The sequence below is a fragment of the Eubalaena glacialis genome, chromosome 10 (genome assembly GCF_028564815.1).
Source record: "Eubalaena glacialis isolate mEubGla1 chromosome 10, mEubGla1.1.hap2.+ XY, whole genome shotgun sequence".
Classification (NCBI taxonomy): Eukaryota; Metazoa; Chordata; class Mammalia; order Artiodactyla; family Balaenidae; genus Eubalaena; species Eubalaena glacialis.
Window position 1 is genome coordinate 84,507,463 of NC_083725.1, and position 13,653 is coordinate 84,521,115.

Consider the following 13,653-nt stretch of genomic DNA (forward strand, 5'->3'; position numbering starts at 1 on the left):
TGGGAGTAACTCAACAGAGGGAAAGTCTTGTATGTTCCCACAAGGAGCTCCCAGAGACTTTGGGAATCTGTTAGGAGGGAGAATCGTGAAGTGGCCTTTCTCAGTGGTCCATTCTTGGTCCCCCCTCCCCAGGTCAAGGCACACTTGCTCTGGACAAAGGTCATGTGACAATGCCAGAACAGAGTTGAGGAGGGCAGGCTGAGCCAGCCTTGGCCAGTTTCTGGAGCAGCCAGAGAGGAATCATCTACGGGAACAAGGCAAATTCTAGTCTGAGAGGTTGGCATGCCAAAGTCAAAGTGATGTGTCATTTCCAAGGGATGAGTACAAACACATCATCAGGAAACGAGGCAAGAAGCCCGGAACCAGGAATGGGAGGAAAAGTTTGGGAAGAGGTGTGCAAGGTAGAAGCAAGGGTTCGGAACAGGGCTCAGGGCAAAGGCTATGACAACACAAGTGGCTGAGGGCTGGCGCAAGAAGGGATGTAGCCTGGCTGGGTAGGAGACGTTGGCCAGGCAGGACAAGCCCTCCCCAGACTCCTCAACTAAACTGCCTTTTGATGGCATTGCTATGATTACCTTACGAGTAGTTATTTTTACTGCAAAATTTATTCATGAGAGAAGAGAGCGATCTTTAAAAAGAAAAGGGCTTATTTTAGCATTAACCTTTTTCTGATTATTTCCTTGGGGACAAATTAATCAGCCTGCCCCATCCGTTGTAACCAGGCTTGTCAGAGTGTGTGTGTAACTGGGTATTTATGTCATTGTAGCAACTGGACAGAATGTCTTTCCCAGGAGACTTCTGTCATGTGGGTGCTGAGTTCAAAGAGAGAGATTATCGTGGTTGCCAAATGCGTGACATGGACCATCATATGGGGATCAGGCAAATGCTGCAGAAGAACCTAGTTTGGCCTTGTGTGTTGACTTGATTCACTTATATCGATTATAACACTTTCCTTTTTCCTCCCTATTTTTGCCATCCAACAGTCTTAGGCTGCCTCTCTGGGCCTTTCCCCTCTTGGCCAGTCATGACTTCATGGCCAAAGTCTGGAGGACCCTGAGTCAGGGTCAACACACCTGTTTTGAATGCTTGTTCCCAGCACGGAGCAAGAATATGGCACCATGGCTGCTGTGTCTGGTGCCCCTTATCCACAGTTATGGGCTGGGAGGCCAAGGGAACAACTAACAAGGGTGCGGTCCTCTGGGGTTTTGATGTCAGCAGTGTCAGGGAAAAATTCTGGAGCCTGGAAACCAAAAGCAAATGTGGCAAGTTGAGAATAAGCATCCCTGGCAGATTGGGGGCTGAACACATGTGTAAGGAGTTTCAGAACAGCCCCAGAATGAGTTCACGGTTTTGGTTAAGAATGAAAAGTTGGGCTTACCTGGAACAAAATCCAGACTTGAGCACTTACCAGCTGTATGATCTTGGGCAATGTAATTACCCTTTCTGTGCTTTAATTGATAAATCTATATCTATCTCTCTAAAGTTATGATGAGCCCTACCTCTTGGGGTCATTGTGAGAGTTAGATGAGACAACACATGTAAAATATTTAGAATCAGTCCCAGCATGTAGTAATTGCTCAATAACAAAAACGTTAATTAATTAAAATAAAGTTCTCAGGACCCAAAGGAGGACATACTAGAACATACTAAAACATATGTATCAGTTCCCCACTGTATATGACTGTTTTGAGTGGGATGGATGCAAAGGCCAAAGTGAAAACAAAACCTTCCAGGGGATTTGTCTGGGAACCTTTGTAAAAGGAGCAGATTCCAGTCACACCAGCTGGCATGAAGGAACGCTCCTGCAGGAGCTTTAAAGGTCTTGTAGTCCAGGTTCTTCATTTGCAGGATGAGGAATTGGCCCCAGAGAGGGGCAGTGACTTAACTAAGGTCACAGCAATTTCAAGGCAGCATCAGGCGTAGAAGCCAGATCCCATGATTTTCAAACTAGGGCTCCTGCCATGATACTGCACAGACCAGAGTTTTCTTTCTTGGGGTCTGTTCTGCCATAGCCCTCAAAGCTGGCCTTCAACCACGGTGAAGCCAGGAATCCTAGGGAATGGCCTAGGCCAGGGCTTCTCAAACTTTTATATGCAAATGCATCTCTTGGGGATCTTGTTCAAAATGCAGGTTCTGTTTTAGTAGGGCTGGGTAGGCCTAAGAATCTGCATTTCTGACAAGTGATACTGCCAATAGGGATCAGACTTGGCCTAACAGGGCTCTAGGCCAGTGCTGTCCAATAGAAATATCATATGAGCTGCATATGTAATTTTAAAGTCTCTAGTAGCAACATCAAAAAAAGAAACAGATGTCACTCATTTTCATATATTTATTTTGCCCAGTATATCCAAAATATTCTCATTTCAACATAATAATCAGTATAAACATTATTAATGAGACATTTTGCATTTTTTTCATACAAAATCTTCAAAATTCAGTGTGTGTTTTACACTTAGAGCGCATCTCTATTCAGACTTGCCATATTTTAAGTATGAAGTCGCCGTGTGTAGGTGTTGGCTACAGGGCAGTTAGAGGCAATCACTGAGTGGGTCCCAGCCCCGTACCCCCTTTCGCACCAGCTGACAGTGACCATCATCTTGGGTCTTCCTCTGGCTTTCCCACGTTGGCAGGCCCACCTAGCCCACTCTTGTACCTTTTTCATGGGTGAGGATGGCACTAAGCCTTGAAGAATAGCAGCCCAGGCTCCCACCCGTCCAGCTTCCTGTGAATACGACAGCCTACATAGGGTCAAAGTAAGAAAGGCCAAAACCCACCTTCCCTCCTTCATTTCTGGGTAACCCTGGGTTCATCTGGGCCAAAAGACCTCAGTGCGACTGGCACGGTGGTGTCGGAATATACAATTAAATGCTTGAAAGCTTGTGTGCTCTGTTCTCAATTAGAAGAGCGGGGCTGAGAATACTTTCCATACGGCTCAGGCCCTGCCACTGTCTGGCCTGGTCGTTGGAAGGGTTTTCTGTGGGGTCAGCCATGACAGTGAGAGACACAGGCCGTGATTCCGTGGCAGAGCGCCAGCGTGACATCTGTGGGCCCTCTGTGACTTCGGGCGCAGTTCTTCTCCTGCCAAAGAGACATCAATGGATCATCTGACAGCTCTGGCCGTGCTCACAGACTCGCTGGGAGAAATCCCCGCCCCGGCTCAGGGCCTCACTGTGGAGGTATCAGGTCTTGTCTGAGCCAGAAGGAAAGCTATAAGCTTCTCCCCCAATCGGTGACTTGCAGGTGACTCACCAGGCACTTCTGTTCACATGTACCCCCTGGAAACCCATGTCTGAGAAGCTGGGACATGTGGCTCCTCAATCAAATGTTTGCTTTTGCTCGCTTTTGTCTGAGAAAGCTCATAGCTTGGTGCTACCTAATGCTAAACATATGAATATCTGGAAACATCTAAATATGCTGTGCTCTAGAGACAAAACATCTACACAGGGATGGTCTGATTAATGGAGTTTTCCAGTAAAGCAGAAACTGTTCCTTGTTTCATTCCTTATGGTTGCAAATCCTTCTAAACTTGGATTGACTTTTTCCCTGCCTCAGTAAGTGGAGGGTAGCGGGCAAAATCCAATTTTATCTAATGTTTGGGTATCATTATTGCCTCCACAGGCATTTTTGCGTCTTGACAGTATAGGCCATTATATTTCATTCATTCAATCGACAAATATGTATTGAGTACCTGTCATTGTTCTAGGCTCTGGGGATACATCAGAACGAAACCTCTGCTCTTATGGAACCTGAATCCAAGTGTGTGCATTTGTGTTGAGGTGAGGGGAAAGACAGGGATGAAAAATAAACAAGCAAATGACAGATAAATTCTACCTGGTGGGAAGTATTCTATGTGCTATTGCACACTTGATGGGGCCCAAACTGAGTCACAGAGCAGCCAAGGCTCCCCAATAGTGGGCTGTCCCCCACCCAGGACAGATTGTGTTCCCTGCCCAGAGTCCCTGCTGCCTGAGAACCTGACCAATACATTTCTGTCCAAGCTCAACAGCCCCCTGGTTACCTATGGCTGAGATTTGCCAATTAAGCAGATCATTTGGTGCCCGCCTGCTCCAATATTTTCAGATTCATTTTCTGTCACTTATCTGCCACCGTCCCACCTCTACCTGGGCCCTCGGTTTCCTCTGTGATTGAAGCCATGACTGCACGTGACACTCACCCTCCACAGGGTCCCCTCGTGATGGGAGGGGAGAGGATGATGCGTTTGGGGTGAGATAGCAGATGGGTTGTTTGCACCGTAAACTTTCCCCATTGTCATGAGGTTGGAGCAGTGATAGCTAGAGGAAATATAAACAACAATTTCCCATGCACCTTTTATGTCTCTGTCAGCCAGGAGTGCCATGCCGACATGAACACAGGATTCATTTGTTCAGTGTTTGAAGCTGAAATGTGCCATAAAATATACCATGGCCCTTCAAAGAGTCGGTTCACAACAGCCTGCTTTAAGAGGTCACCAAAGTGGCCTCTTTTTTTTTTTATTTCAGGAAAATAAAACAAAAATATATTTACAAAACATTGCCCTTGGGGGAAGTCGAAAACATTTTTCCTATTTATGATCTGGTCCTTTTCCACTTGACAAATATTGCTTGCTCTCCTCCACCCACAACCCTGCCCTTCCTCCTGCTTTAGGTGGGGCCCCAGTTCACATGGCCTTCTGGTGAAATAACAAGTGTATCTGTACCCAGCCCCAGCCCAGTAGAGCCCAAATGCCAGCAACTGAGGGGACGTTTGAGGCCAGCACTATTCTAGGAAGGGGACAGAACAGAGAAGAGACACTGATTTGGGAACCCACCAGAACAGGCTGTGGTCTTCATTAGAAAAATGTTTTCATTGTAGCTGGTGAGAGAATGTTAGGAGACTGGACCTATCATTAAATAGCATTAGGTCGGTCCATATGAAATTATCATTTTTGAGTCAAAAATAGTCGTTATTGGCAATGTCATCTGGTTCCATCTGAAAATGAACAATAGCTACCAGTTATTGATTCCTGCTTGTGTGCCAGGCATTGAGCTAAGCACTTGATAGCAATTATGTCAATTAATCTTTACAGTGACCCAACAGAGTGGTGTCTGAAGTTGGGCTCCCCAGGGGTGGACTCAGATGAGTATTTGTGATTTATTAAAGCAGTGTTGCCAGGACAAAAGCAGGACAGGGCCAGGGACGAAGCCAAGTGAGGATATGTGTTTTGGGCAAAGTCTCAGCCTCATCCTGCGTCGAGCTCTGGAGCTTCATTTACTCCTCAGAGTTTGTCCCACCTCAAGACAAGTGAGCTGGGCTTTGGTGTGCCTGCGGGCCATCTCTGGTCATGGGTGCCCTCAGGAGTCCACGCTCAGACTCACTCAGCTCTCTGCATACCTGGGTGAAGGGGCTCCAGTAGCCCACATGCAGCCTCTGAGCAAGGTCACAGGTGCTGGCCAATAGAGGCAAAGCACATGGAATCCAAGGGAGGGGAGGGCCACAGAAATGGTGAGGGGGCCCTGGGCCTCCAGGCAGAACATCTTTGGAGACCACTGGAGGTAGGTGTTAGTTTCATCTCCATTTCACTCGTGAAGCAACTGAGATTCAGAAGGATAAAAGTAACTCAGCTCCTGCTACAAAGAGGTAGGACCAGAACTCTGCTGTCCTGAATTGGCCACTGTCATCCTCTCAATGTCAGTTCCAATGTCCTTGGTCACCAGGATCAAGCTGGTGGTGCCCGGCTCCTCCTTCCCTTAGAATGAGATTTCAGAGCCTACTTGCCTCATGCAGATGGATTTGGGTGGCGGGGGGGGTGCGGAGGGGGTGTCGCCCGAGTGACCGAGAGCCATAGCCTGTCGAAGTCCATTTAGCAGGAAGCTGGACTTTTCATCACATTAGCTCTCCCCTGTGCCTCTCTAGGTTGGAAAAGGGGCCTTTCCGGCACCCAGCTCTGTGGGATCTGCTCACATGTCCCTCCATAGTCCCTGGAGCCTGTCCTCCCACTCAGGGGTGCCCTGGCACAGGCAAGGGTGACCTGCTGCTCTCCAAGGCCATGGCTGATGGCCAAGCGCTATCCAGTGTCACTGCCTGAGAAGGCTATTGCTGCTGTGATCAAGAGCTCACCCTCAGCTGAGCCAGGCCAAGGGGCACATGGGCACCAGAACTCCTGGTGAGGGGGATCCCCTCCAGCTGCTTCCTCTGCCCTCCCTCCCCCAGCCAGGTGCAGTCACTTGCCCTTATTTAGCAGCCCAAGGCGGCCTTCCCGAGGGAGCTGAGTCAGAGCTCTCCAGCCCAGGCCCTGCCATAGTGGGAAAGATACAGACTCTGGAGGCTGGATGGGAGTTAGTTCACAACCCCCGTTCATCCACTTACTAACTGGAGTGGTTATTTAACTTCTTTGTACCTCCATCCTGTCATCTATAAACAGGAAATAACAATACTCTACCCGGCAAAGAATAAATGAGATGTTATCTGTCAGTGCCTAGCACAGAGTGGGGATCTGAGAACTGTTTGGTCCCAACATTTTTGCCTTGGCTTTGCTGGCACTGCCTCCTGTCCCATTACCTGTCTTAACTTTGGGTCATTGTGTGCATTTTAATTCAACCTAGCTGCCCTGGGCTTGCTTGGGTGCGGGGTGCAAGCCAGAGAAATGTGTCCTTTATTTCCATGTGTTTTGAAAGGTTTTGTCCCTTCTGGGTTTCCATCTGAGTTCTGTCCAAGAACACAAAGGGCCTGCTTTTTTTTTTCCCATTGATCTTGACTAATGCAGAGCTAGCACCTGGCCCTCTTCACTGAATTCCATTATACTCCATATGCTAATAGCTCCTCAGATGAAGCTCTCTTGGACAGCACACCACAAGAGAAAAAGCAAAACGCTACAAGACCCTGAGATGATGGGTCCTGCCCTGCTCCAGCCTTCTCCCCCATACATAGAAATGCTGTCCTAGTTTTCAGCAGCCTAATTGAACATCAATCACTTCAGAAAAAAAAAAAAAACCCTGGTTTGCCACCCACACCATTGTGCTAAGAATAACTTCTCTCCCAGCAGTAGAGCTGGTCAGAGTCACTTCCTAGTGTTTCCATCTGGAATTAGGTGTGAGGATTCAGAAAGTGCATTTGTCCATTTTGGGTCTGCAGCTGGCATGGGACCTGAAACTTGAAGTCTGACAAAAAACCAAGAAACCTAGAGTAAACATCCAAACACTTAAATACCCGAAAATCTGTCTCCTGTTGAAAGTTTTTTTCCCTTTTGTGTGTTGTTTGGATCTCATTGAGTCTGTTCTTCCTAGTTTGTCCAGGAGTCAGTTTTAAATACTGACTTTATTTACTGAGATATGGCTCAGTTGAGCTCAGCATCTCATAGTTGAATTCTCAACCAGCAGGACTTCTTGATGAACAGGATCATGGGTTTACTGGTTTCAGGCTGAAATTGGGTTTTTGGAGTGACTGGATGTCTGGCTTTGGGGAAAGGATCATTTATCCTTTAATCTTCCGAATAAATAGAATCATCCACTCATTCAAAATCTATTTCCAGAATGCCAGCTTTTTGCCAGGCACTGTGCTACATAAGCGTCGAGGCCGTGAAGTACACACAATAAGATGCCTTCTCTACTCTGTTGGAGATTACAGTCTGATACCAGAGATTCCCTAACCCTGGCTGCACGGTGGAATCATCCGGGAGCTTTTCAAAAGTACTTTTTACGTGTATTTTCTTCTTTAATCCTCACAATAATCCTACAAAATAGATACTGCTATTGCAGTCATCTTGAAGATGTGGAAACTGAGGCACAGTTGGGTGAGTCACTTGCCCAAGGATATTTAGCATCACAGAAATAGAATAGGACCCCAGGCGCTCTGCTTCCCGAGAGCTGTGCTAACCGCTGAACTGTCCTGCCTCTTCGTGTGTGGAAGCGTGAGAGGGGCTGGCATGTCTGGAGATGGATGGGGCATGTGACAAAAGAGAAACTAGGGAGAGGAAGCTGGAGAGGTGGGTGAGGGCAGGGCAGGAAGGGCCTAGGGAACCCAGACTAGAAGACCGGGTTTTATCCAGCGGACAGTCAGAATAGCTGCCACCTGTACCAATGAGAGTAAGAAGGCATTAGCTGGGGGGCTCGGGATACATTGCTGCACGACAGAAAGTAGGTCAGTGTTTTGGAAGAGAGTGCGGAGGTGCAGGCACTCCGTGACGACAATCAGCTCTGACAGCAGCTCCGTGCTGAGTGGGGAGGAATGTGAGAAGGGCCTCCTGCTCCTTTCCCCCCCACTGAACTCTTGCTTCGACATGTTATCTGGACCTCAGGGGTCAGCCCCAGAGCAGCTGGCTCTGTGCCTTCCCTCCCTGGAAGCTGCATGACCTACCCAGCGCCTGTGCCCACCAGAACCTTCCTACACAGCACCCGCTCATCGGAGCACAGGGCTGAGTGCTGAGGGGGCGGCCACGGATGAACCGGAAACCCGCGTCCTGCCCATTATCTAAGCCAGCAGAGAGGCTACCTATCCCCTCAGAAGCAGTAAGTGATAATAGTTACTCATGAGCCTGGGTTTGAATCCCAGCTCCAGCATTTAACTATGTGATTTGGGGCAAGTCCCTTGAGCACTGTGGAGATCAGTTTTCTCATCTGTAGAATGGGGTGGCCATTCCTACCTCTCAGGTTTGCTTTAAGAATTGTAGGTATCATTCATAAGGCACCTGGTAAACGTGTCTATGGTTCTCAGTAAATGGCAGCTCTTATTATGCCCAGTTAACTGCCATTACCGTATCCTAAGCCCCTGTGGGTCTTGAGAGCCCAGGCTGAGCACCCTTTGTTTTGCAGCTGAGAAAACTGGGGCCTAAAAGGGATCCGTGGCTTTCCCAGGGTCACCTGGAATCTGAACAGCAGAAGGGAGCAAGAGGTACCTGTGAGCAGCCTCACTGAGCAAGGGTGAGAAGTTCAGCTCAGGCTTGGCCATGGTCACTCACAGCCTTTGCTCTGATTTCCTCTCTCCATGATGGCACGGATACAGCCTTTCTGGAAGAGTTGTGTGTACGAATAAGCTGTCATTCCAAAGTGCTGAAAAGTACTCCACAGGTGCCAAATCATGACTCTCCATGGATTTCAACACCTCCGTTGGCATGCCTTCCTGCCAGATGCAAGCTGCATGAGGACAGTGTGCGTGTGTGTGTTTGTCTGTGTGTGTGTGCACGTGTGTGTGTAGGGGATAAGGAAAGGGACGAGGAAGAAGAAGAGCACACAGAAAATTCCAGATTTTCCAGCGCCTGTTTCCATACCTGAACCCCAGTACACTGTGGCTTAGCCCCCTGCCCTACTGCTCAAACAGAAGTGCTCTCTTTCTTCCCAGGTCCTCTGCAACCTACTTTCAGCCACCTGTTGGAGGAAGGCGTGAGCCATTTTGCTGAGAGGCAATGATTTGCCCAACCTTCAGGCAATAGAGCCAGGGACTCAGTCCCAGGTGGCTGGTGTCAGATAGGGTGTGGAATGGAAAAAGCATGGAATTTAGAATCAGACAGTTCAAGATTTGAATCCCAGTTCCACTGCTTCCTAGCTGTGTGACCTTGAAAAAATTACTTCTGAGCCTCAGTTTCTTCATCCGTAAAAGGGAGAAAATTTGCATTATTTGGAGACATTAAATGAGAGGACTACTCTGGCACATGACTGTTTCGTTCCCACCCCAAACCCTGCCCCCATCCCAGTGGCTTTCTGCACCCGGATTACCACCGTGCCTGGGCTGATACTATGTGTTGACTTTAACTGTGGATTTGGAAGAGTCAGAGAGACACCAGTATGAAGAGGTGGCTGCTGAAAGCAAAGTCTGCCTCCCCCAAAGAGGCATCTTCCTTGGAGAGGATGGCCTCGGTACCTCAGGCGTTTGGGATAAAAGCAGCCATTGTTGGGGGGGGGGCACCCACGTTTGACATCCCGTGGCAGAAGAATGGTGTAGTACCCTGAGTGGGTGTCTTGGACATAACAGATATGCCCATAGCCTGATTGTGTACCTCTCTACTAACTGGGTTTGGCAGGAGGCCAGGTGAGGAGAGGGCAGATATGGGCTGGGGCTACAATGAGAGAGGCTGGACCTCTCTGCACCTCTCTCGGCCTGCAGAACTGCAAGGGAAGTGTTTGTGGAGAGGTTCCATGACCCTCTCTCTTAGCTTCTTTTCCCTGCCTGGCCCATTCTGGGTGCCCCAGTTCTGGGGATACAGATCCCTCTCCCAGGACAGGGGATGGTGTCCATGAACCCCTCTCAGAGAGGCAGAGGTCCCCACTGGGCTCCTAGACTCAGGTTCTGGGCCTTCACTCAGTGTCTTAGCAATGGAAATTTCCACACACTCAGATATACCCACCACAAGGGGTCATGTAGTGACTCCAGGGTAGGTGGGAGAGAGGAACTGTGGCTTGAACTTACTGTGTGCCAGGAAAAACGATCATCGTAATGGTGGTAGCAGTGACCATGTATCCATCTCTGATTTAGTGCTTTACACATATTAGTTCATTTAATCCTTCCAGCAACCCTGTGAGGGAGGTACTGTTAGAAACCCCATTCTACAGATGAGAAAGCTGAGGCATTAAGAGCTTAAATAACTTGTCAAAGGTCACACAGTTGGTTAGTGGAAGAGCTCAAAGGCATGTGATCAAACTCATGCAGTCCAGTTCCAAAGTCATCCTCTTTTCAACCACTGTACCCACCTCTACTGCTTCTCTTATTTAATCTTGCTCCAAAGTCCTAGGAGGTGGGTGTTACTCATGGCATAGGTGAGGCAACTGAGGTTCAGAGAGGTTCAGTGACTAGGCCAAGGTCACACAACCAATTAAGTGCCCATGCACATCTGTGGGACTCTTTCCACTTCACTGAAGGGCTTCCAGGAGAGCAACTGAAACCTTGACATCACCTCTTACCCCATGGGTAACAGGGAGGAGTATGCAGAGGGGGCGCCCAGGTCTTTGCACACTGCCCAGCCTTCCATCTCAAGCACACTGGCAGGCAGCCATGAAAGCCCCATCCCTGCCTCTTTGCCATTCAGACCTCATCCCAGCATCACCCCAACATCACTTCTCCAGGAGCCTTGGCTGCCTCGACAGTCTAGGTTCTTTATCTGCTAACATAACACTTGCCTTGCTTAGTAATTATTACATCCACAGATGTGATTGTGTAATTATTGTCCATTTTCCTGATTGTATTGTAAGCTCCATGAGAAAAGAACTTTGGCTCTTACTAACATTATATCACCAGCAGTTAGCATGCTGTCTGGCATTCAGTACCACTGAATGATGATTTAAGTGAATGAATGAATGAGTAGAGCACCTATGAGGTTCTAGATTCACACTTGGCCCTCTGTCTCCATTATCCCCAATCCTGGCAACAACACAGTGAGCTAGTTACCATCATTCCCATTTTCCTGATGAACAAACTGAGGGCCAGAGATGAAATGAAGTGACCCTTGCTCAGTCAATGGGAGGTGAGATCAGGATTCACACCCAAGTTTGCCTGACGCCACCCCAGTCTTCTCTCTCCTTCACATCACTCAGAGAAGAAACTGGAAACAAAAAAGCAGTGATAAGCGTGGAATTTCCTGGTGGTCCAGTGGTTAGGACTTTTACTGCTGAGGGCGCAGGTTCAATCCCTGGTTGGGGAACTAAGATCCCACAAGCCATGCAGTACAAGCAAAAAAAAAAAAAAAAAGCCGTGATAAGGGGCTCTGCTCAAGCTCCTCCTCTAGGGAAAGGAGAAGAAAATGAGGTTGTTGATACCGGACAGGACTGAAAGTCAAGAATAAAGGATCAAAGGCAAGGGAAGAGCTAAAATGGTCATGGGAGGAGATTCTAGCAACCTGTCTTTGATAATTCAGCAGGAAGTCAGTCTTGCAGGCCAGATGCCTTGGAAGACTGGATTCTCCATCTCCACAGTCAACTCTTCAGGGTCCCCCCTACCCCCTTGGAAAGGATAAAACCCTAAGAAGCAAATGATTGTGAATAGGAATTCATTCACCATCCCCAAATTCAAAAAGACAGTCTTTGTGGAAACGAGGAAGTCAGGGTGACATGCTTGACAGTCTTCTTTGCAGCCTTAGGGAGACTGACTGTGTTAGATTCACATTTGATGTATGTCCAGACTGCCTTGAGGAAAAAAATTCTGATAAATGTATCAGTGAATGTCTAAAATTCTCGCACAATGTGGAGCTTCAAGAAAGATGCCATTTAAAAAAAAAAGAAAGACCGAATGGTATCTTGCCCCACTGTTTGTAAAACCATCTTTCTAAGCCAAAAAATAAAAGAAAATCCTTGTATATTTTGTTCTTTTCCACCCTTCAAGCTCTTAGGTTTTATTTGCCTTGGGTTTGGAGAGCGAGTAGAAATCAACACAGCTGTTTATGCTTAGTGGCTTCGAATGATCTCAGGGCGCAAAAGATCCTCACGGGTGTCTCTGCATTGTTGACAGTTTTTAGACCAGCTTTCACTCAGCCAAGGGGTAGTGTGAACTAGAATTCCTTTTTACATGTGCCCAGCAGGGTTCGTTTCAGGCATACAGGGGCCTACTTTCTTCTCCATCCTCTCTCTTTCTGCAAAATGAGGACTGTCTTCAGGCTAGCGTCGTGGCTAATAGAGACAGCTTGGTAGGTCAGTCAGAAAAGGATGGATTTCCTAGTCCCTCTGCTGGGGGGCGGTCTTGGCACTTCTGCAGAGGAGGATTCTATTAGGAGCTGCTTCCCTGGAAGGAAGGGAAAACAGGAAGGGTCTCTGGAGTAACTGTTCCTGGCTGTCTTAGAAGGAGGGAACCCTGCTTGTTAGTGACTTTCTTATCTACAGTCATCCCTCAGCAAATGTGAGGGATTGGTTCCAGGACCCCCTCGGATACCAAAATCTGTGGGATGCTCAAGGCCATTATATAAAATGGCATAGTATTTGCATATAACCTACATACACCCTCCTTCCGTACACTTTAAGCCATCTCTTGGTTACTTATAATACCTAATACAATGTAAATACTATGTAAATAGTTGCTAGGGCATGGCAAATTCAAGTTCTGCTTTTTGGAACTTTCTGGATTTTTTTTTTTTTCCCATCTGCTGTTGGTTGTATCTGTGGACCTGGAACCCACGGATACAGATGGCCAACTGTATATAGATATTATATATGTATATATATATATATAACTAAACTGGATTTAACTGAACTGGATTTTAGTTTAACTAAAACTGGATTTTAATCTTTTATAGCTAACAAAGCTTTTGTCTGTTTGTTTGGGAGAGGACTCATCTCTCCTGCCTGAAAAGGTGGAGGGCAGAGATGGATATAAGCTAGCTAACTTCTATATCACCAGCATTTGGCACAGGGCTTTGTTCACTATGGGGCGTAATGAGTGTTCCTTGAATAAATAAAAGTTTAAAACAAGTAAAGATACTTATTTGAAAAATGCAGCAAAATTGCATGGAAAAGTAAGTTGAAATCAACCATAAACCCAACCCTTTAAAACAGTGATAGAAAAATAAGAAGGAATTACCAGTCCCCTGACTTGCTCCTCCGAAATAACCGCTATTAGTAGTGTGATGTGATTCCTTCCTTCTCCTTCTCTTTATAAACGTATTTATTTATATATATGTAAACACACATAAACATATTAGCAAGTTTTAACAGTAGCCAAACATGTATGTAAATAATAACATAAATACCCCCACGACAAATA